The sequence below is a fragment of the Camellia sinensis genome, chromosome 5, assembly GCF_055761805.1.
Source record: "Camellia sinensis isolate YWXY chromosome 5, ASM5576180v1, whole genome shotgun sequence".
NCBI classification, from domain to species: domain Eukaryota; kingdom Viridiplantae; phylum Streptophyta; class Magnoliopsida; order Ericales; family Theaceae; genus Camellia; species Camellia sinensis.
The window spans coordinates 13,300,165-13,323,935 of NC_138965.1; the positions used below are offsets into that span (position 1 = coordinate 13,300,165).

Sequence of the window (23,771 nt, forward strand, 5' to 3'; positions counted from 1 at the left end):
AAATATTAGACAAAAAATTTGAATTAATTTCAATTTGAAATTCAAATAATTTCCTATAAGAATTTGGAAAAATTCAAATAAATCTTGTTTAAAAAATTAATGTTAGAACCGACCCGACCAACAACCCGCACCCGACACGCGCGCGTGTGGTGGTTTGAGCCAATGTTCACTTTGTCTATAACTCCCCCCTTCTACAAACTCAAAGCCCAATCCAAGTGTTGCCACTTGGAACTTATATACATACATAAGTTCTTTTAAGTTTCCAATGTGGGACTAGCCTTACAAGGAAACCCATATTTAATTCTTTAAATGTCCATTTCACGAACCCGAAAATGACATCAAGTTCCAATTCACTCATAAATGGTTTTGACGAACCATCTTCACTGTGTGTCTTGCCATGCAGTAAGGAACATGTCACTTTTTTGAACCCACCTCAAAAGATGTGTGGACTCCACTCAAATTTAGGCTCAAAATTGACCCAAAATAAGCCTATAAAAATCAATTTTTCAACATGTTACGAATGCAGATTTGTGCATTTGTAATCTCTGATATATCGTAGTTTGTGTCAGATTTGTGCATATGTGCATAACAAGGTCACATGCTAGCCTAGTTTTTCAACCTCTATATTATACTCTATGTTACACCTTTTCCCCCTTTTTTTGTTTTTTATGTATTTATTATGCTTTTTTGTTGCTTTGTAACACAGAGAAGTTGAATTTGAAAAGTGCAAATGAATATAAATACATGAGGCAAAGCAATTGCTATTCAATTTTTGGGGTCGATGATGCTTGACAGTTTCGCATTGTAATGGTATTTTCTTCTTGTCCGTGTTCTTATTATTATGAGCACAGTTATAACCATCAATGCTTTTAGAGTCTTATTTTTCCCTTTCCACTTCAAGTTTAGAAATAGGGGTTGATTTATATATGAACGTCATTGTGTCTTTTTTCACTCTTCAGGAAGCTCTGGATATTGTTCATGTTAGCAAAGAGGATCAAGAAAGTGTATTTAAAATGCTCACTGCAGTTTTGTGGTTAGGGAATATCTCCTTTAAAGTGATTGATAATGAAAACCATGTTGAACCTGTGGCAGATGAAGGTAACAATCTACTAAAAAACCTGTCTATAATTTTTGTTGATAGGAGTGTTGCTACTCATATTATTTTTTCAGACAGGTTTTCAAATTGATAAGCCATTATCAACAAAAAAAATTATTATTTATTGACAATGAGTATAAGAGCAAAAATAACCTGTAAGCACATGAAAAATATATTTCCTTCAATGTATATCAGATCAAAAACAAAGATGGAGTGCAAAACAAAAGATGAATGAGAAAACCTTTATTATCACACATGCCAAAACAGACGAAGTCACAATAACTTATTGTCTGCAAGAATCATAGTTAGTTGAAAACTGGAAAATTACAGGATTATATATTGGTTAAAAATTGAACCAGCATTTATCACTGCACATGGTAATAATTAACAAGAAAAGTAGAAATGCTCCTGTGGTGTAAATACTGAAAAACTTAACACCAGTTTTTCTTCTCTTTTCCTTCTTTTTTATCTCTTTTCCTATTGGGAAATTGGTTTCTAGAGTGTGACGGAATTTAAAGAATCAATATTAATAGTCATTTTGTGTAAAATAATTGGTACTCTACTAAAAAACCTATCTATAATTTTTTTGTTGATAGTGGCTTATTATTTATTTTGCTTGTAGGTGGTTTATTGGCTGTAGGTAGCAACACTCCTATTTGAATGAACAATCTTATTTATTGTAGTTTGGACATACTAATCCATCCTAGCCCTCCTTGAGCCTGTTGCTCTTGAGTATAACCCCCCCATGCACCTCAGTTCAAGAATGAGAGGAACTATTAATAGATTAGATTGATTGTTGATATTTGATGATATCTACTTGTTTCTCTCACTTCAATCTATTGTCTTGATGATAGCATGGGCGGATTAATAAATTCTTCCCATACTTTCCATAGCATGGGTGGATTAATAAATTCTTCCCATTCTAAACCAATATAAATTTGGTTAATTTTATATGATAAATCAATAAATGGTGGGTTAAAGATTAGTTTTATAGGAGAATGGCTTTAAGCCAAACCTTGATTACTATGTGGGTTAAAGATCTGGGCATTGATATTGTTTGAATTTTATGCATATTTTCTGAAAATGATAAATGAAAGCTCAATTTTCCATCTTTCCGCTATCTATGCTCCCTTGAATCTCAGGAATCTCTTGACAACGTGCTAGTTGAACTCTACAAGGTATGACATTTCTTCAAATCTGACCTTCTCTATCACCATAGATATAGCTGTTGATCTGATGTGAATTTTGTTGGTAACAATTAGGAGAATTTGGAAATGCAACTTTTGTGTATGGATGACTCGTGTGATTTTCATAGCATTTGGAAATGCAACTTTTGTCGTGATGAACTTAAAATAACCTTTTAGTAGTTTCTTGAATCTTCATGGTAAGGGGTTTTAGTTCTACATTGATCCTAATAAAAAAACTTTTTTTTCCCCCCCTGTTTTCTCTTTCCCATTTAGCCTAATAGTTATAGTTTGACATGCTGAATACTCTCTTTAATTACTTGGTGATCAAAACAAATCTTTGAGTACACATTTTCATGTTATTGCAGAGATCTGGTAGGATTGAGGAACATATTGAAATGCTTCTACATTAAAGTGAAGACTATTTTTGGAAGAACAGGTTATTGGGGAACTTGGCCTAGGCATACTTACAACAAAATAATTTCAAATCCTTGGAAGAGCATTTGTTCTGTATATGGTAGACATTTATTTTTGTTCAATTCTCTGTTTTTGGAAATTCATTGTTTTTGTATGTAATATTTAATTTAGATAGATTATACTTGGTTGGTATGGATTTGTATGATATTTCAAATATGATGTTACAAGTTAAAGTTTTTGGATAGTTGATAATAAAATGGGTATTATTGATAATGGATTTAGATTATAATTGATAGATGTACTATTCTGTATATGTACAGGTTACAGGTTGCATTAATAATGAAATGCGTATAATTTAGAAATTAATGAAAAATATTCAATTTGTGCATTTAAAAAAAATTAATAAATAGAGCTTTTGGTGACTAAAGATTTAGTAGCCAAAAAATAAAAAGGGAACTTGTTGGCTACTAAACAGTTAGTAACAAAAAAGAATGAAAGTTTTTGGCAACTAAAAAATTAGTAGCTAAAAAGGAGTACCATAATTTTAGCAACTAAAAAATTAGTAGTAAAAAAGGAGTGACATGTTTTTAGCGACTAAAAAATTGGTAGCTAAAAAACTAAACATGAAAAATATTTTCTTTTCAACGACTAAATATGTTCTTTTGGGCGACTAAAAAAAAATTAGTCACCAATTCTTTTGCCGACAATTAGTCAACAACCAAACGGGTGACCAAAAATTTTAGTCGGTAAAAATCTTTGGCGACTAAAAAATTGAATTTTGGCCACTAAAAATTTAGTCGCTAAGTGCAATTTGTTGTAGTGGTTAAAAGGCTCACGGGTCACCTATGCCAAAATCTTGGAATAAAGGTTATTTTTGATTAGTAGGATTGTAGTGTAGAATTGAGATTGTTAGTCCATGGACTCAATCCCATATTTGATTGCAAATTTTATTAACCGAATTACATGTACAATACAACGGTCATTTAATCTAACGAAATTGACGAATTTTTAATATTGAAAGGGGCTAAGGATCAAAATTTCAAGTATGAAAGGAAAAAAAACAAAATGAATACATAATAAATAGTTCTCACTAATTTAATTAAATAACTAATTATATACTAATTTATGAAATTACTAATCTTTTTACTATTAATTTTATTAATTAAACAAGACCAAAGAGTACACTAATCATGTGATTATTATACTCACCTAATTTCTTTTATAATTAGGGATTTAATGGTGCTTTCCTTGTTTCTTTCTAGGATGGGAAAAAATTTCATAACTCAATTGGCCGGGGAAAAAGTACTCCACTAATACTGTTAAATTTATCATGTTTTTATATATATATTTTTTTCATTTAACATTTGATCTAATACATCTATTACTATTAAACATTAATGAAACTCATAAGAGATTCACTATCAATGAATATGAATGTGCCAGATTAATTTACATTTATTAATAATTTATTAATTGTATGATTAAAAAAAAATATAATATCATATATTTCTTATTAAAATTTATATTTATATTTATTTATTTCAATATGTATCTACCATTAATATTAGTTTCAGTTATTTTAACTATACGTAAAAGAAGATTAGTGTAATTATTTTATAAGTGTAAGGCTAACCATATTTTTTTTTAAATTAAAAAAAAATGAATGCAATTTACCCTAAATAAAACGTGGAATGTCATAAAATGTGGTATGGGGTGGTTCATATTCATGTAGATGTATGTCATAAAAGAGTCTTGTGAGGTGCGCATGCATGTAACTAAGGCCATGTTTGTTTGGGTAGACTGGATTAGGTTGGATTAGTATTTTCATAACTAATAGTCCTATGACTACGAATCCCTTTGAATTGTGTATCCTATCCTATGTTTGGATTGAGTTACGATTATAAGGAGGGACTAATAGTCTAAACTTTGGCTTAATCCTTCAATTTATATCCCACCAGCATATGTGGGATATCATATCTGGATGGATTGTTAGTCTATACTTTAATTGTTTAATCAAATATCGAATTAATAATTTTATTAGACTATTAATCTAATTTCAAGTTTATGTCCACCCAAACAAATATGGCCTAAAGATTCTTGTGAGATGTTCATGTATCTAAATGAATGGTCCTGACTCATCAATATCTTGGTGCATGTGCATGACTTATTCATGTTGTTAGATCTTATAAATACGCTTAGATTCCAAAAATGAAGCAAGGAGGTGAAAAGGAAGTTGGATGAAGTGTTATGTAGTAAATTATGATTAAATTGTGTTTGAAGGATGAATTTGAGTGGGGATTTAAAAGGAAAATATATATATATATATATAAATAAGGATATATTTTATCTATATTTTAAATACTTTTTGTGGGGACATATTTTTTGGGTAGTCCACATGGCCGAGGTTGTTACCCGAGGTGTTATGTGGGTAGATCATGTTTGCCGAGATATTTGGGGCACTGCCGAGGTATTCTGCGGCAATACCGGAATCCGAGATAAAGCGGATAAGGGACAAGAGTCCTAGAATGGGAGAAGACTACAGTTTGAGAAAAGATGAGACTCTTAGAGAATTTATCCTAATTCTACTGGGAGTCCAAGATTAGCAGTAATCCTAAGTCTATTACAGATAGGCTTCTATTGGGACAAAGATTGTGTTGGCTATAAAAGGGAGGCACCCCCATGGGTCTAAGGTATGCTTTTGATATTCTGTCTAGTGAGTTAAGCACTATCGGTTATCTTTGAGAGATATTGAGTACTGATTTGATCGTCGGAGTGTCCCCGGGTGGACGAGCCACCGCCGAAAACTCTTCTTTCTGTTGAAGGTTGTTCGGGTTTAATCTATTCTGCCGGTGCTCTCCAACTGGGTACCTGTTTGGCAGTGTGGTCAAAAAATCACCCACATAATTTGGCGCCATTTGTGGGACAGAAAGGAGAATAGATGGCCAACAAATGACATAAAGAGAAGGTTGGGGACGACACCCCTACTAAGAATAGGAAACATATTGACCTTGATGTCGAAGAAGTCAACTACAACGAAGAGACTCGTGATAAAGAATCACAAAGGAAAGGACGTCAGCTAGGAGAGCGATGAACCAAAGAAAGCGGACCAAAGCGGGTATTACAACGAGGACGATCTCCAGGTATAGAAGGATAGATGCCTGCGGAGGGACGACGAGATAAAGGGAATGGCGGAAAAATTGGCGTACCTGCAAACAGTCGTCAATTTCCTGATACCGAACAACGTCGGGCAGCCACTGTTCTCACTACAAGATGTGCCGATTCTAGCGGCCAAGAAAGACGCCCAGAAAAGGGGGCAGAAAACGATTCCTGCAATCCCGCAGCATGGCGAGACCAAGGGACATTCTCACCGGCCTTCGCGGGAGATCGGCCATGGAGAATCCCAAAAGACACGATCTTGGCCTAGATGATTAGGTTCGAGAAAAGAAGAGCTCAGTCTAAAATGAGCAGATCCCAGATTCCAAAAGACAAGATCTCGGCTTAGATGATTAAGTTCGAGAAGAGAAGAGCTTGGCCTAAGTTAAAGAATTTTTTTTTCACAAAGGAGTATGTAGAAGCCATGCAGGAGGCAGATCCCCTGCTCATAAAGCAATATCAAGGTCAAAGCCATGTGCTTAATGAGAACCCAAGTGGAACTTAAGTTCACATTAGGGGACAAAGGACTGAAGAATGATGCTTGGGAGTTGGAATTTCATAAGCCGAGATGATGTTTAACATTTGTTGAAACTTGAGAAAAGTTTACAAGTTGAAGTTAAACCGAGATTATGTTTAACACTTGTTGAAATTCTGAGACAATTTACAAGTTGAAGTTAAACCGAGATGATGTTTAACACTTGTTGAAACTTGAGAAAAGTTTACAAGTTGAAGTTAAACCAGCATCATGTTTAACACTTGTTGAAATTCTGAGAGAATTTACAAGTTGAAGTTAAACCGAGAAAGAAGATTGATTTAACACTTGTTGAAATTTTGAGAAAATTTACAAGTTGAAGTTAAATCCAAGGTTATGAGTGAAAGAAGTATCTATACATGTGCCGAGGTGACTATGTTACCAAGACTTGGAAGATAATGGAAGACAGAAGTCTTAAGAAATAAAAGCAACACTTGTGAAAATATTTGTTACAATGTTTTCAAGTGTTAAACCAAGACCGAGATAAACAAGGTCGGAAGTTTTGTCCGAGGTATGTTAACCTGGGGAGATTGCACAGTTAAGGTGTATGTTGAAGACATGCAAATTGTATTCTAAGTATGGAATCATACAAGGCATTAAGAAGAGGGCAAACATTCAAAACACTTGAAAGAAGAAGTTAAAAAATGCATTCAGATAAGGAAAGAAGGCACTTCGGCCTAATATTGAAGAATAAATTGTTTGAGAAAGTACAAGGTAAAAAAAAGTACATGATTAGTACATGGTGAAATTCAAGATACAGGTTAAATGATCAAAAGACATGAACGAGTAAAGCAATGAAGCTGAAGTAAAGTTCGCCGGGATCAGACGGTGGTCGTAAGCAAGGAAGTGCAGCAGAAGCCTCGCCAGAGGGGAGAGTGAAACTGATTGCAAACAGCTTCGCAAAAGCAGCAATAGAGGATTTGAAAGAGAAAGTTTAAACAAAAACGAAGATGCAGAAGTAAAAAGACAGAGAGAGTGAAGAGATTTTGATCAAATACGCAGATGCAAGGCGACTTAATGACGCGTATCAGACACGGTTCAGTAGAGGAAAGATGCGTGCAGAAACGGTTGAAAAATTGTTCGTACCAACTCATACGCATGAAAAAAAAGAAAAAGAAAAAAAAGAACTCTTGAAGTTCTTGATTTAATGAAACAAATACCTCAGCTAAAAGGACAGTTTTGGCTGAGGAACTTGAATGAATTTGGTTGTTGGTTCCAAAGCCTTGATGAAAGCAGACTATAGGTCTGGGTCATATTGAGCCGATGAGTTCTGACTTCGTCAATAAATGATGAAGCAAGCTTAGTCGACGTGCTAGATGAAAGAGATAATATATGTTCCATCCCTCAGTTTGCCGAGGTAATAGAACTTAGGGGGCAGTTGTGGGGACATATTTTTTGGGTAGTCCACGTGGCCGAGGTGCTACGTGGGCAGATCATGTTTGCCGAGATATTTGGGGCACTGCCGAGGTATTCTACAGCAATACCGAAATTCGAGATAAAGCGGATAAGGGACAAGAGTCCTAGAATGGGAGAAGACTACAGTTTGGGAAAGATGAGACTCTTAGAGAATTTATCCTAATTCTACTGGGAGTCCAAAATTAGCCGTAATCCTAAGTCCATTAGAGATAGGCTTCTATTGGGACTAGGGTTGTGTTGGCTATAAAAGGGAGGCACCTCCATGGGTCTAAGGTATGCTTTTGATATTCTGTCTAGTGAGTTAAACACTATCGGTTATCTTTGAGAGATATTGAGTACTGACTTGATCGTCGGAGTGCCCCCGGGTGGACGAGCCACCGCCGGAAACTCTTCTTTCTGTTGCAGGTCGGTCGGGCTTAATCTATTCTACCGGTGCTCTCCAGCTGGGTACCTGTTTGGCAGTGTGGTCAGAAAATCACCGACACACTTTTTTATTTTATTTTATTTTATTTCAAATTTCTACCTAAATCTACACTCCAAACCCGACTTAAATCAAATTAAAATTACCATGTGTCCTACTAGCCACTTCTCTATCTCTCATTGTGATTTGAGCAGTATTAAGCCTACAGTATATTCAATAAAGAGTACAACCATGAGACAAAAAATATCCAAAAATTCAGCATCAGTACCTGAGCCGCAGGGTTTAATTGGAGGATTTGAGAAAAAATTTGAAAAAGAAAAAGGAAAAGATAAGTAAAATGTAAATAAAATAACCTTACATTTCACCTAATTTCATACATTTTTATCTTTTTCCTTTTCAAATCTCTCCCTAAATCTCTCAACCAAACACAGGCTAAAACAATTTCCATCCTCCCAAAGGTAACTGAACCTGAAGCAAACCGTGCTTTCTCCACTCACACTAGGTGCCTCATGTATTTTTCTATCTTCCCTATACTCTACCAACCCTAGCAAATCATAGAATAGTCTCACACAATTAATAAAGCCCTACATAGAATGGATTCTGATGGATTTCAGACTCTAACCCAACCCAAATACATGTAAGAAAACCATAATTTTATAGGTCTGCAGAACACCAGACACACATCCAATAAAAACATAACGTTTTGGCAGTTTATATTGAAGGATAGAAACTGCAGATCTTATGTTATTCAATTCTTGTTTGTAGGCAAAGCACTTAATAACATTGTGCTACATTTACTTGTACATGTCCTGCAAGTACAACAATGGGTGTTCACCAAAACCATTTCGGGTATCAATAATATATCAACTAATTAGCACACATTAAAGTTCAAGGTCCAAATGAAGGCGGCTTCCTAATCTTCATAGCCTGCTCAAAACTATACGTGATTTCAATGAGTTTAGGCTCAAAACCCTTTAATCCACCAAAACAAATACCAAACGGCCTCTCATCGTGATCGTACCCAGCTGGAACGCTAATTCCTGGGAAGCCCCCAATTGCAAGCACTCCAGAAACATGTCAGAAATTATATGACAAGGGTGTCACTAGTGCATCCAATATATTATCTTTCATCAACTTCTGGAGTCCTTTTTTTGATGCTTCCGTTAAATTTCCCAGCACTTTCTTTTCCAATTCACCCATCCCAATTGTTTTCTCTGCTTTAAAAAACAAGTCTTGCCCATATTCGTCAATTTTTTCCTGCAGAGCCACCAAACCATATATGATTATAATCTTGTACTGATAGTGATCCTCAATTGTGTACATAATTCATGCTAACAAAGGAGTTTATTTTTCTATCGGCCATAAATTTTTTCCCGCAGAGCCACCAAATTGTGTCTGATTAGTCTTATTGAAATGACATTTGGATTGTTTATAGCAAATTGTAAGTGGTAAATTAATCTACTAACCTAATCACTAGTAAAAGAAATAAGTGAATATAAATCAAATACACTAAAACCCCAAACATGTCAAGGGAATTAGTATCTTATGCCAATTTCTACATATGTGAATATAAATCAAATACACAAAATCCCAAAACATGTCAAGTCAATTAGTATCTTATGCCAGTTTCTCCTCAACAATCTTTAGTTAAAGAGTGAATTCATGCAAGTTAGACACTTAGGCGATCATCTGACTAATATCTTACACCAGTATCTCTTTCTTATTCGATCACAGTTTAGCATAAATTAACCTAATTAACAATGTTCAAAGTACAAAGGATCAATTCATTTGCTCAAAATTGCCAATGTTGGAAAAAGATGGTAGTACTTACCAAATCCGAGAATTTCTTGTTGAAGGCTATTGCATCTGCCAATGATCTCACCGGATAAGTGAGTAGCTCTTTGAGATATGCATTTAGAGACAACTTGAACTCAGCCCGTAACACTATGTGTCAATCATTGAACATGGAGTTGATGACGGCATCGAAGTTGGGTATGTCCAGACCTTGTGCCAAAGTTGCACCTCTTTGCCTAACGTTTCACAAGATTTTGAGGTATAGTTTTGGGATTAAAATTGTCCTTGAAGAAACCAAAGCTAGAAAATGGCAGCAAATAAAAACTCTTGGTGTAATGATTACCTTAATGTGTTGAAATGCAGCTCAAAAGCATGGGAATTTTCCGAGTCGTTGGGGAAACCGAAGAAGGGTTAGCTTGTTATCCCTAACCTCTTTCCCCTGAGCCCATTAGCCTTGAGAAATTGCACATAGCCGCCGTGTGGGATGTACTTTGAAGCTTTTCTAGTTGCCACAGTATCATGAGGATCGAAACCCACGATGGCGTCAAGCACATAAACAGAATCTGATACTGTCCTGCAGATTGGCCTGCCATGTCCAACATGGTAGAAGTTACAATTTAGGTTCCAATCTACAAACATGAAAAAATTCTCAAAATGTACACAATGAAATACTAGCAACACTGCATATTGCGAAGCATCACATACCCGACTGTGTCTTGTCTAGTTGAGATGGGACGACCCCTCCCCGGCTAGTGAGGCCTACTGTGGGTTTGATCCCAACAACCGAGTTAAAATTGGATGGACATAAGATGAACCCGGCCGCAGGGCCGGCCCTGGGCTAAGGCTGGTGAGGCCTATGCCTAGGGCCCCAAAAATTAGGCCCAAAAAAGGCCCCAAATTTAGTCTTACACTATATTAAAAATTTAAAATGGCCCAATTCTATTTAATTATTTTAGGCCATTTTAAAGGGGGCCTCAAAAAATCTATTTGGCCCAATTGATAAAAGGCCCAATTAAAAAATATTTATAAGTTTTAGTTGTTAGTCCAATTAAAAAAATAAAATATAAAATATATGTATATGTATTAGTCATTAGTCTAATTTTGTGCGGCCTATTTTTTTCTCTCTTTATGGCCCAATTATGTGTTTTTTAGTATTTTTTTAAAAAAATATTTTACACAATTTTATTTATTTATTTTGTAGATACATCTAATTTAGATACACTTATAAACTATAATATTTATATATATATTTTTTAAAACGTTACCAAATACAAAAAATATAAAAAAATACGAATTGTAAACCCAGAAAATTATTTTTGAAAACTTTAAACCAAACAGAGTGATTTTTATTTATATTTTTTTTAAATATCTAAAAAGGCCATAAAAAATTATTTCGCCTTAGGCCCCCGGAAACTCAGGGCCGGCCCTGCCCGGCCGTCTCTGTACCAAGTGATACTGTAACCATATTTGCTGCTACTGATACTGCTGATCCTATTTTTGATCCACCTGGGTCTGCAGATTTCTACATCAATCCGCTAGCATCAAATCACAATTCAATAGTTTGCCCTTCCATTTCAATGACCTTCAATACATCTAAATTAGATTTGGTTAGTGTTGGTGGAACTACTCTCAAGATATCAATACACAAAAATGGGCCTTAGAAACCATAAGCCATGAGTTTGAATCTCTGAAGCGTTTGACTCCCTTAATGCCCTGAAGCAGCGCAAAACACGAAATAGTGACAATCTTAGAATCCATTGATTCAAATATGTTTTAATATAAATTTAAAATTATTATAGTATGAATTACATTTACAATGAATTTTATTAACACATTCTAAAATTTTTTGACTTTTTTCCAAGTGAATATTTCTAAATACCTTATTGTACAATGATCAATTTGTAGATGAACCATTGAGGTCTGTATTGCAAACCATTAGATAAAGTTGGTTTGGACATTTGAGGCATTAAACATGAAGATGGATAAACCATTTACTCATGTAATGGAGAGTAACTTTGTCCATAAAATGCAAGAAAATGTTATAATTCACATTGGTTAACACATGTTTTACTACATGCATTAAAAGTCGAGTTGAGTATGGAATCGAACGCATCTACGTGAGATATGAAATTTGAAGAGTGTGACTTTGCGGTTCAAACTGCATAAGGATTGACCTATAGGTTGGATTAAGATATCTACAAAAGTGTCGAATACTGTCAGTGTCAATAGAGTGGACACGACAATAGAATGTGTTGGTATGTTATGATCCTATATCGGTTAACATAAATCTTGGCCATACCGATTTTCAAGGGTAAGTTATACCCAAAGGATATGTATTAGAAAACAAACCCATATAACTGTTAGGGAAAATTGATGTGATTCCCCACAAGTAAATCAATCAATGGGAATAAAAACTAATGCGGAAAAATTAAATCAAAGGCAACACAAGAATTTTTACGTGGTTCCCTCAATGTGAGGTACGTCCACGGGATCGAAATCCGATTCCACTATCAACCAAATAAGTTCCAAACGATTACAAACGAGACACTAATGGTCTCACAAAACCACCCTTAGGTGAATTCTAAATAATCACAAATAAACAAGAGGAAAGAACTCACCAAATAGATGAACCAAAATCTTCAGAACCAGAGTTGAAGAAGATCCAAAATAACAACCCAAATCAGCTTCACCAAAGCACCCAAACAAAGATGCACCAACTTCTTGTTGTTCCACAAAGCAAATCCCACCAACAATTGATCAAAACTGTGTTGCAACTTCCCAAGCAAAAAACAACGGTTGCACTTTTTCTTTTTGGGAAAAATAATACCAATCATAATATTGTGGATCTAGGGTTTATTATCAAACCTTAGTTGTTTCCAAATTCGATTGGGTCTCCACAAATATAATATATAAAAATATATTATACCTAAACCAAGTCAAATTAAAATTCTTTAACAAACCAATTGGGTCCCACACTCCAATAAGGAGGTATACCCAACAAGTCTCCCCCTACCGACTTAGGTGGAGATATCAACCATACCTGCCAAAGTTTGACACTTTAAATGTTTGTCCCTGGACAAAGTCTTTGTCAACATATCTGAAATATTATCATCTATGTGAACCTTTTCGAGTTGCAACAATTTCGAATCTAACACATCACAAATCCAATGGTATCTCACATCAACATGTTTTGATCTCGAATGAAGAGTAGAATTTTTACTTAAGTGAATAGCACTTTGACTATCACAATAAAGCACATACCTTTCTTGCTTTAAACCCAATTCTTGCAAGAATTTCTTCAACCATAACTCTTCTTTGCAAGCTTCCGTAATGGCAATAAATTCAGCTTCGGTAGTTGAGAGAGCAACACATTTTTGTAATTTAGATTGCCATGCCACAGCTCTCCCTGCAAAAGTCATCAAATACCCCGAAGTAGATTTCCTAGAATCAATATCACCGGCCATGTCAGAATCTGTGAATCTATCAAGCATCGGCTTACCATCTCCAAAGCACAAACACACCTTCGAAGTCCCTCAAAGATATCTTAGAATCCATTTTACCGCTGCCCAATGTTCTTTACCCGGATTAGAGAGAAACTGACTCACCACACCAACGGCGTGAGCAATATTCGGCCTTGTACAAACCATGGCGTACATTAAAGAACCAACTGCTGAAGCATAAGGAACTTTCAACATCTCTTCTTTGTCTTTTTCACTTGTAGGACATTGATTCGAACTAAGCTTGAAGTGACCCACAAGTGGACAACCAACCGGCTTTGCTTTATCCATGTTGAACCTCTCAAGAACTTTCTTAATATGGCTTTCTTGAGATAACCAAATCAGCCCCTCTTTACGATCACGAACAATTTTCATACCAAGAATTTGCTTTGCCAGTCCCAAATCTTTCATAGCAAAGGACTTGCTCAACTCCAATTTCAACCTGTTTATCATGGTAGAATCTTGACCCACAATTAACATGTCATCAACATAAAGCAAAAGAATAATAAATTTGCCATTCGAAAAATTTTTCACAAACACACAATGGTCCGAAGTGGTTTTAGAAAAACCATTATTCATCATGAAAGAGTCAAATTTTTTGTACCATTGCCGCGGGGCTTGCTTGAGGCCATACAAACTTTTCTTTAATTTGCAAACAAATTTCTCTTTCCCTTTCTCCACAAAACCTTCCGGTTGCTCCATGTAAATTTCTTCTTCAAGATCACCATGCAGAAATGCGGTCTTCACATCAAGTTGCTCAACTTCAAGGTTCATACTTGCAGCCATGCCAAGTACAACATGAATAGAAGACATCTTCACAACTGGCGAGAAGATTTCATCAAAGTCAATACATTTCTTTTGCCCAAAACCTTTCACAACAAGACGTGCCTTGTATCTCAGATTCTTGCCATCATTCTTCAATTTGAAAACCCACTTATTTTTCAGAATTTTCCTCGCTTTAGGCAACTTCACTAAATCATAAGTCAGGTTTTCAAGTAAAGAATTCATCTCCTCTTCCATGACCTTTTTCCAATCACCTTTCTTTGCATGCTTAATCGCTTCTTGGTAGCTCTTCGGCTCCCCTTGATCAGAAATCAACACAAACTCATTGGGATGATACTTTCTTGAAGGTTGTCGGTCCCTTGTAGATTTCCTCAACTCAAGTTGTGGTGACGGTTCTTGAGTTGGATGCTCTTCCTCAATTTCTAGCTCAACTTCATTTTGAATAGCATCATCCTCTACATCTTCAATAGGTGGCTGCACATCTCCCTCATTTTCATCATCAACTGAAGATGAAGGAGATGGATCCATGTCAATGAGATCACTAGTTTTTGGCTCCGGTTGATCACCTTTGCCAAAGTCTTCAATTGTTTGGTCTTCAAAAAACACATCATCACGGCTTCGAATGATTTTCTTGTCGACCGGATCCCACAATCTATATCTGAATTCATCACGCCCATAGCCAAGAAAAATACATTGTCTTGACTTGCTATCAAGCTTGGACCTCTCATCTTTTAGAATGTGAACAAAAGCTCGGCAACCAAACACTTTCAAGTGCTCATAAGACACATCTTTGCCGGTCCAAACTCTTTCTGGAACATCACCATTCAATGGATAGGAAGGTGACAAATTGATCACGTCAACCGCTGTCTTCAATGCCTCACCCCAAAAGGATCTTGGCAATTTAGCTTGTGAAAGCAAACACCTTGTTCTTTCCACAATGGTGCGGTTCATCCTCTCGGCAACTCCATTTTGTTGAGGAGTCTTCTTAACTGTCTTTTGATGCCGAATACCTTGGCTGCGACAATACTCATCAAATGGCCCAATGTATTCACCACCATTGTCTGATCGGATGCACTTCAATTTCTGCCCTGTTTCTCTTTCATCCATGGCCTGAAAATGGTTAAATACTTCTAGAACTTGATCTTTAGTTTTTAATAGAAAAACCCAAACTTTCCTTGAATAATCATGAATGAAAGTAACAAAATAAAGTGCACCACCATGTGTTCTAACTTTTAAAGGACCACAAACATCCGAATGAATCAACTCCAAAACATTTTCTTTTCTAGAAGCAATATTTTTATGAAAAGAAACTCTATGTTGTTTACCCGCCAAACAATGAACACAAGTTTTAAGATGTGTACCTTTCAAACCGGGTAGAAGCTCTTTCTTGAACAAAACTTGCAGCCCCTTTTCACTCATGTGGCCAAGCCGCTTGTGCCATAATTCGGTAGAAGTATCATCTTCAAGTGCATTGACAACACCTTTACAAATTTTTCCTTGCATCGAATAAAGTGTATGAGTCTTCTTGCACTTAGCCACCACCAAAGAACCCTTTGTGAGCTTCCATATTCCATCACCAAATTTGTTGTTGAAGCCTTCATCATCTAGCTTCCCAGTAGAGATCAAATTGAGGCGAATGTCGGGAACATGCCTCACATCTTTAAGCAACAACTTGCAGCCCAAATTTGTTTCCAAGCAAACATCACCCATGCCAATAATCTTGGACAAACCTTCATTACCCATTCGAACAAAACCATAATCTCCTTCGGTGTAGGTAGTGAAGAAATCAACTCGAGAAGTCACATGAAAAGAAGCACCGGAATCAATCACCCAATTACTCTCTTGGCCCACAAAATTGATACAATCATCTTCACAAACGACCATGAGATCACCATTGGCAATAATAACACTCAATGTCTTTCTTTGAAAAAGAACCATCTTTTGATTTGTCACGGCTTTGATCACGACCATGAGGAGTCTTACTCCTCCCCCTTGTTTTGCTTCGGCCTCTCACAATGAATGCTTCCGAATGAGAGGAATCTGCTGATTTTCTTCTAGTTTCTTCATTCAACAGGCTACTAGTGACTTGGCCTATTGTGACAACTCCATCGGGCGCCGAATTACTGACGGTCACAACTAAAGTCTCCCAACTTTCGGGCAAAGAACTAAGTAGCATCAAAGCCTGCAACTCATCATCAAAAACAATTTTCATGGAAGCAAGTTGGTTAACAATACTCTTTATTTCATTCAGATGTTCCGGAATAGGGCTGCCCTCTTATATTTTAAATTAACCAACTTACGAAACAGAAAGGCTTTATTTGTGGCTGATTTCCTATCATAAAGGCTCTCTAATTTTTTCCATAAATCATGTGTTGAAGTTTCAGTAGCAACATGATGAAACACATTGTCATCAATCCATTGACGGATAACACCAACGGCTTTTCGATTAAGCCTATTCCAATCATCATCTTTCATACCCTCGGGTTTGCCACTATCACCCTTAATGGGTCCATACAAATCTTTACAAAATAATAGGTCCTCCATTTTAGTTTTCCAAGTACCCAATTACTTCCATTGAAGCTAGACATACGACCCACATTCCCCTCCATTGATTTACACAAATAAATAAACTCAAATAGATCGTAAGCTCTGATACCGGTTGTTAGGGAAAATCGATGTGATTCCCCACAAGTAAATCAATCAATGGGAATAAAAACCAATGCGGAAAAATTAAATCAAAGGCAACACAAGAATTTTTACGTGGTTAATGTGAGGTGCGTCCACGGGATCAAAATCCGATTCCACTATCAACCAAATAAGTTCTAAACGATTACAAACGAGACACTAATGGTCTCACAAAACCACCCTTAGGTGAATTCTAAATAATCACAAATAAACAAGAGGAAAGACCTCACCAAATAGATGAACCAAAATCTTCAGAACCAGAGTTGAAGAAGATCCAAAATAACAACCCAAATCAGCTTCACCAAAGCACCCAAACAATGATGCACCAACTTCTTGTTGTTCCACAAAGCAAATCCCACCAACAATTGATCAAAACTGTGCTGCAACTTCCCAAGCAAAAAACAACGGCTGCACTTTTTCTTTTTGGGAAAAATAATACCAATCATAATATTGTGGATCTAGGGTTTGTTATCAAACCTTAGTTGTTTCCAAATTGGATTGGGTCGTCACAAATATAATATATAAAAATATATTATACCTAAACCAAGTCAAATTAAAATTCTTTAACAAACCAATTGGGTCTCACACTCCAATAAAGAGGTATACCCAACAATAACCATAAATAAAGTACGGTAGAATATAGTTTTGAAAATATTAATTTCTTAAGATTATGCATCTTATTTCACATTTGAAATATTCCTGAATCAAGAGGAAGAATTATTATAATTCTATCGTATCTCATATTTGTTTAAAATCATTATACATAGATTTCATAGTATAAATATAAAACATAAATGAGGTCCATTTTAATCCATTGTTTTCATCCATCTCTAAACCAGACTATTAGTTTCGAGCTCAATTTTTCATCCAAACTCTATATAATTTTTTTTATAAGACATGTAATCCAATCCCATATTATGTTCCTCCAAACACACGACTTACAACATAGAGATAAAGGAATGCATGATTTTGTCTTTTCTTAATCAACCATAATCAAACAGGGCATACCACAACCTTCAACCGGGGCATACTGTTTCTTGAAGGATCTCCACAACCTTCAACCATCATATAAAGGTAAACATTAAGATATTAATAAACAAAAAGAGGAGAAAAGAGACAAAAATAATAAATGTCAATGACAATGTCCAGCAGATCCAACAAAAAAAGATGCCATACCACATCCTCGCAATAATACAAAAATATCTAAGATTAAATAAAAATAACAATCAAAAAGAAAATAATAATATTAAGAACTTAGATACAAAAAAAATATCAAGAAAAACAGCGTACGATATAAACTCATTCTAAATATGAGATCTACAGAGTCGAATTTGGATCACACTCTTTTTTTTAAAAATATTTTTTGCGTCCAAGTTCTTGGTCCTAGCATTATTGTAAGGAAAAAAAAAAAAAAAATTCTCAATAATGAAGGACATCAACATTGTACTCCACAACAGCATCACCCGTGGTTGTATTCAAGAAATATGTCTTTGCAGTAACAATTCCACGTGCCAGTCGGAAGACACCAGACCCACCGATAATTGGCATTTCGCGGTACAACTCCATAACTGAATTTCGACCCACAGCACTCAAAGTGCTACCATTATATTTTCCAGTGGTGAAGTAAAGGTTCATGGTCATGATCAGACCCAACTTGTCCAACCCGGCCGAGCCATAGAACCCCTGGGCTCGACCCACCTCAGTGGAGTTGGGTTCTGGACCCACAGTCAAAGGGTCATCAATCATGTTGATTAGGCCAAAAAGGGTTGGAGATTTGAAAGTCATGTTGGCTTGGGCTACCTTGATAGCAGTTGGGTTCTTGCCACTGAGTGTGTCGTGTAAGTAGAAGTTAAGCTTTGTGAGCTTCTCCTTTTTGAAACTGAGCTTTTGGAACCAATCATCCACTGCTTTGGGGCCTTGGGCAATGCCATGAACCACAGGCATGGCTATGGCTATTGAACATAAGAGCATTACAATTATAGCTACCTTCCTCATCTCTCTCTTTCTCTGAAAATATGGGTTGGTTTGAGAAGTTTATATTTAGATTCTTATATAGTTGTTAAACCTAGACAGTAAGATTGAATGTGATTGGAGTAGTTGGGATTGTGTATTGGGTGACCAAACTTCTATTGCTACTCGTGTTTGAAATGGTGTATACAAAAATTAAAAATATATATATTTAAAAGGTATATATCATGCGGGCTAGTTATGAACATTTATAATTTAATAACATTATACTTGTCATATTTTTATAACATATTATGTTGGGTAATGTTATGGTACACAAGGGTATATCACATACAAGTTATGAGTTTGATTATTACAAATGTTATAACTTAATATTATAAAAGTCATAACTAAAAGAAAAAAAAAAAAAAAAGTTATAACCAAACACTACATAAGGAATAATCAAATTTTTTTTTTTGGATTATAATCAAAATAATGTTATAACTAATATCACAATTAATTATAGCTAATCATTACAACATAAGAGTTATAGACCAAATTTTTTGGTCTCTAAAAGTATAAATTTTGTTGTAAAAAATATTTAGGGATTAATTTTAATTGTCGCAAGTACAATCGTTAAAAAGTCATCCTGAAAAGTCAAAAAAGAGTTTTTAGGGACAATTTTAAGAATATCACTAATAAATGCACTTTTAAGTATAAAATAACTTGGTCGAAAAAAGATTTATTTCTTGAGACAACTTTTAGTTAGTAATTCATTACAAAAGGTCGAATTTTGTAGCTAAAAACAAAATAAAATAATAACACTTTTGACGACAAAAATATTTTATTCTTAAAAAGTGATTTTGTCTCTAAATTTTTGTCTTTAAAACCTTAATTTATTATAGTGAATACCACAATGTGTATGTATAACTAAGTTATAATCAAATCATAATTAACATTTTTATAAATCATAATTTATAGCCAAATACCTCAAAAGTCGTAGGGAGCATATGAAAATTTTTTATTCTTTTTTTTATCTTTTCTGAATATGATATTGGTATAATAAATTCCACCCCTCATATATAATTTGAATATATATAGTGTTGACAATTACACTGAAAACAGTATATGGTAAGCTAAGGCGGTAGGTTGTGATTATGTTGATTCTTAGTTTTTTTTTACTTTTTCAAAGCTCCCTCATTTGGTTAAGCATCTTGTGACTTTAGATACATTGAGCCCTTCATATATTTGAATTTGTTAATGTTGATTTTTTCGCATATATTTTTCTTGTATTTTATGAGAGGTAAGACTCATTACGTCTCTCTTGATTTTGTATTATTAATAAACTAATAGTTAACTCGTATAATGTATGTGTTATTTTTTTTCAAAAAATATTTGATGATACAATGTGTATTATAAATGAATAATTTTAATTTTAATTTAATTTAAAATTAAAAAAAATTAAACTATGACTTTAATTATTTATTTTGATAATATTGACTCTGTCGTTCTATAAAATTATTACTTGAATACTTATATATATATATATTAATTTTAGTTAAATTATTTTATATTTTGATAATTTTAGTTCTATCGCATTATAAAAGTGTAATTAATGTATAATAATTTTGTATAATATATATATCAAATTATAAAATAATAAAATAAATACTTATTTTGATATTAAAAATAATAGTTAAATTAGAAGAAGAATTAGTAATATAAAATTAAAAGTAATTCTAACTATTTGATTTTCTTTTATATTCATTTGAAAAATAAAAATATGTAGAAATAGACTTATATAAAATTTATTAAAAAAAATAAATATAAATATATTGTAGTTGGATTATCATATAATGATTTTATACAATTATAAGATTGTAAAATAATCACTCTTAATTAAATTAAAATATCAATTATATAAAAAAAATTCAACAATGATTAACCAAAAAAGAATCACATAATAACATACAAACCCAAAAAGAAAAAATAATGAAAACATATAAATGATAGATACATCTCAGTGTGTGAAATGATTAATCATCTACTGTTCAAGTTCAAATTTTAGAGATTCCTTGAGAGTATCATTGTTGTGCAGGTTTTTCTTTCTGTGAGTTGTAATTATATAAAATAATATAGGAAAATAAGTATAATTTTATATATATAATCACTATAAAATTTAAACGATAAATCCATAATATAGAATTTGTATTTGGTATAGAATAATGTACGAGAAAAGAGAGAGAGAGAGAGAGAGAGAGAGAGAGAGAGAGAGAGAGAGAGAGAGAGAGAGAGAGAGAAGACAATTTAACAATAAAAAAAATCCAAATACCCTTGAAAGGATTAAGAAGAAAAACGTGAAACGAAAATTTGTATTGGGTTTGTAGATTATCTCAATTTATCATAAAAAATATATAGAAAAGAAATATTTGTCAAATAGTGTCCATATAAAATAGGTAAAGTTAGCATAATTTAAATTAAGTTTAGGTTTGTGTAGGACTCTATATGCAATTAAGAAAATACATGCTGACGTGTCTCTCTTAGACAAAAAAAGTAAACCCTTACAATGTGCCACTTAAATCTAGAAAAAAAACATTAATTTAAGTAATATATATGATTCTATTTATGTGATCGCGATTTACCAAAAACAGAGAAAATATAAGGTATATTGACAATTATACTGAAACATTATAGAGGAAATATCATTTTATCTTCTAAATTTTCATGCATTTTTTTATTTGACCCCTAGATTTCGATTAATATTAATTTTACGCCTAAACTTTCAAAATTTTGATCAATTTAGGCCTTATTATCACATTCTGTTTACAATTGGACGGAATGCGCCGACATGATACCAAAATTCATTTAGAATTTCGTTTTATCCTCCAAACTATACCTTTAAAATCAATTTGCCCCCAAAATATAAAAAAATTAAATTTAAATATTTAATAAATAAATTGTTATCGCAATAATGAAAAAATTAAATTTTAAATAATATATACTTTGCAAAACAAAATTAAAAAATATATATAAATTCTTATTTAGAATTATCTCGAAACTGTGAAACATATATAATTCGACAGGCATGTCGTACCAGTACTAGGTAATTACCAACATATGATATTTCTGCATACGTACCGTGTATACAAAACATGTATTCAAATTTTTCCTTCTTAATTTGTGGCGTACCCAAACATATCTGGTATATACCCAAGCCGTACCGTACTTCAGTCGAAAAATAATTTCTTCTACTGCGAAGATAAAATTTCTTTTACCAGACTTCTTTTTCATTTTTAATTTTGTGCTTAGCATGATTTTAAAATTAAGCTATGGTTTGTAAGTTATTTAATATAATAATGTTTAATTTTGATTTATCTTATACCTATACTTTTAGTATTAAAGGTCAATTTTATGTTGGATTTAACAAGTAAACCATTTAATAATTTTAGTATTATTCCAAATTAAAAACAAATATTTTTTTATAAACATATTAAGTCGTATACATATCCTACTTTTTTTATTTTTTTTTATTTTACCGTGTCGACGTGCCCTTATCGTACCAATACCAGTTCTCATATCCGTACCTGTGATTAACAGGTCTCAAATTATCTTGAGTCGATCTTGAATAAACTTATTGAGTCGAAAATTTCTTACCTACTCTACATGTATGTGAGCGCGCAATTGTAACTAGTTTATTACTCAAAATAATTTTAATAGAATTGATCGATTAATAGTAATTTCAAAATTGAGTGAATTTTTTTTTTCAAAATTCAATAAGTACCCAGTACGGGTACAATATGTTTGTCAAAGTACACATGCTTCATAGTCACAAGATAATTCTAAATAAGAAGTTTTATAATTTTTTGCAAAGTATATATTATTTAAAATTTAATTTTCTCATTATTGAGATAAAAAATTATTTATTAAATTTTTAAATTTAATTTTTTTATATTTAGGGTAAATTGATTTTTAAAGTATAGTTTGGGAGGTAAAATGAAATTTTAAATGAGTTTTAGTGACACGTCAATACATTTCGTCAAATTGTAGGCGAAATGTGACGGCATGACTTAAATTAATCAAAATTTCAAAAATTTAGATTTAAAATTAATATTAGTTAAAATCTAATAATCAAATTAAAAAACACGTGAAAATTTAGGGAACAAAATAATATTTCTTCAACATCATATGGTAAGCTAAAGCGGTAGGTTATAATTATGGTGATTCTTAATTTTTTTACTTTTTCAAAGCTCCCTAATTTTGGTTAGGGATCTTGTGACTTTAGATAGGTTGAGCACTTCATATATTTGAATTTGTTAATGTTGATTTTTTCGCACATAATTTTCTTGTATTGTATTGTATGAGAGGTAAGACTCATTACGTCTCTGTCGATTTTGAATTATTAATAAAATTCTATTTATGCGACTGAGATTTACCACAAAAAAGAAGATATAAGGCAGTAGTTTTTTTCTTCTTTTATTTTGTTTCTTATTTTTTTTTTTTTAGATTGATATCTAGGCTGTTTGGAAAGAGCTAAAATACCTAAATAAAAACAAAAACAAAAAGATAAAATAATGTAATTTAGCTAATAAGGCAAGATGTTTCATCCAAACCATAATCATTTCATTTTTTTTCTTACAAGCATCACATCTAAATCAAAAAAGACTAATTTTTTTTTTTTTTCAAACAGAACTAATTTAGTCAAGCTTAATTCATCAAAAAATCAAAAACCCAGTCTAAATTAACACTTCCCAAACGAAGGTTTAAGCTCATTTATTTAACTGGTTGGAATCATCAATAGTTGTTTAGGCAACCCGATTAATAATATATACTATTATATATATATATA

The 23,771-nt window shown here is 33.4% G+C and overlaps 1 long non-coding RNA gene and 2 pseudogenes across 2 annotated transcripts; 1 reads left to right on the forward strand and 2 right to left on the reverse strand.

Annotated features, from left to right (window-relative positions):
- Positions 1–695: 695 nt before the first annotated feature.
- On the forward strand, positions 696–2,970 carry LOC145790435 (uncharacterized). The gene is made up of 4 exons (XR_014329138.1): positions 696–810; positions 960–1,098; positions 2,239–2,274; positions 2,649–2,970. It is a non-coding gene; the product is annotated as an uncharacterized LOC145790435 (long non-coding RNA).
- Positions 2,971–9,107: 6,137 nt separating this feature from the next.
- Positions 9,108–11,771, reverse strand: LOC114302264 (putative amidase At4g34880; annotated as a pseudogene).
- A 6,422-nt stretch (positions 11,772–18,193) lies between these two features.
- LOC114282704 (dirigent protein 22 pseudogene) lies at positions 18,194–18,994 on the reverse strand (annotated as a pseudogene). The gene has a single exon (XR_014328673.1). The product of XR_014328673.1 is annotated as a dirigent protein 22 pseudogene (transcript).
- Between the last annotated feature and the right edge of the window lie 4,777 nt (positions 18,995–23,771).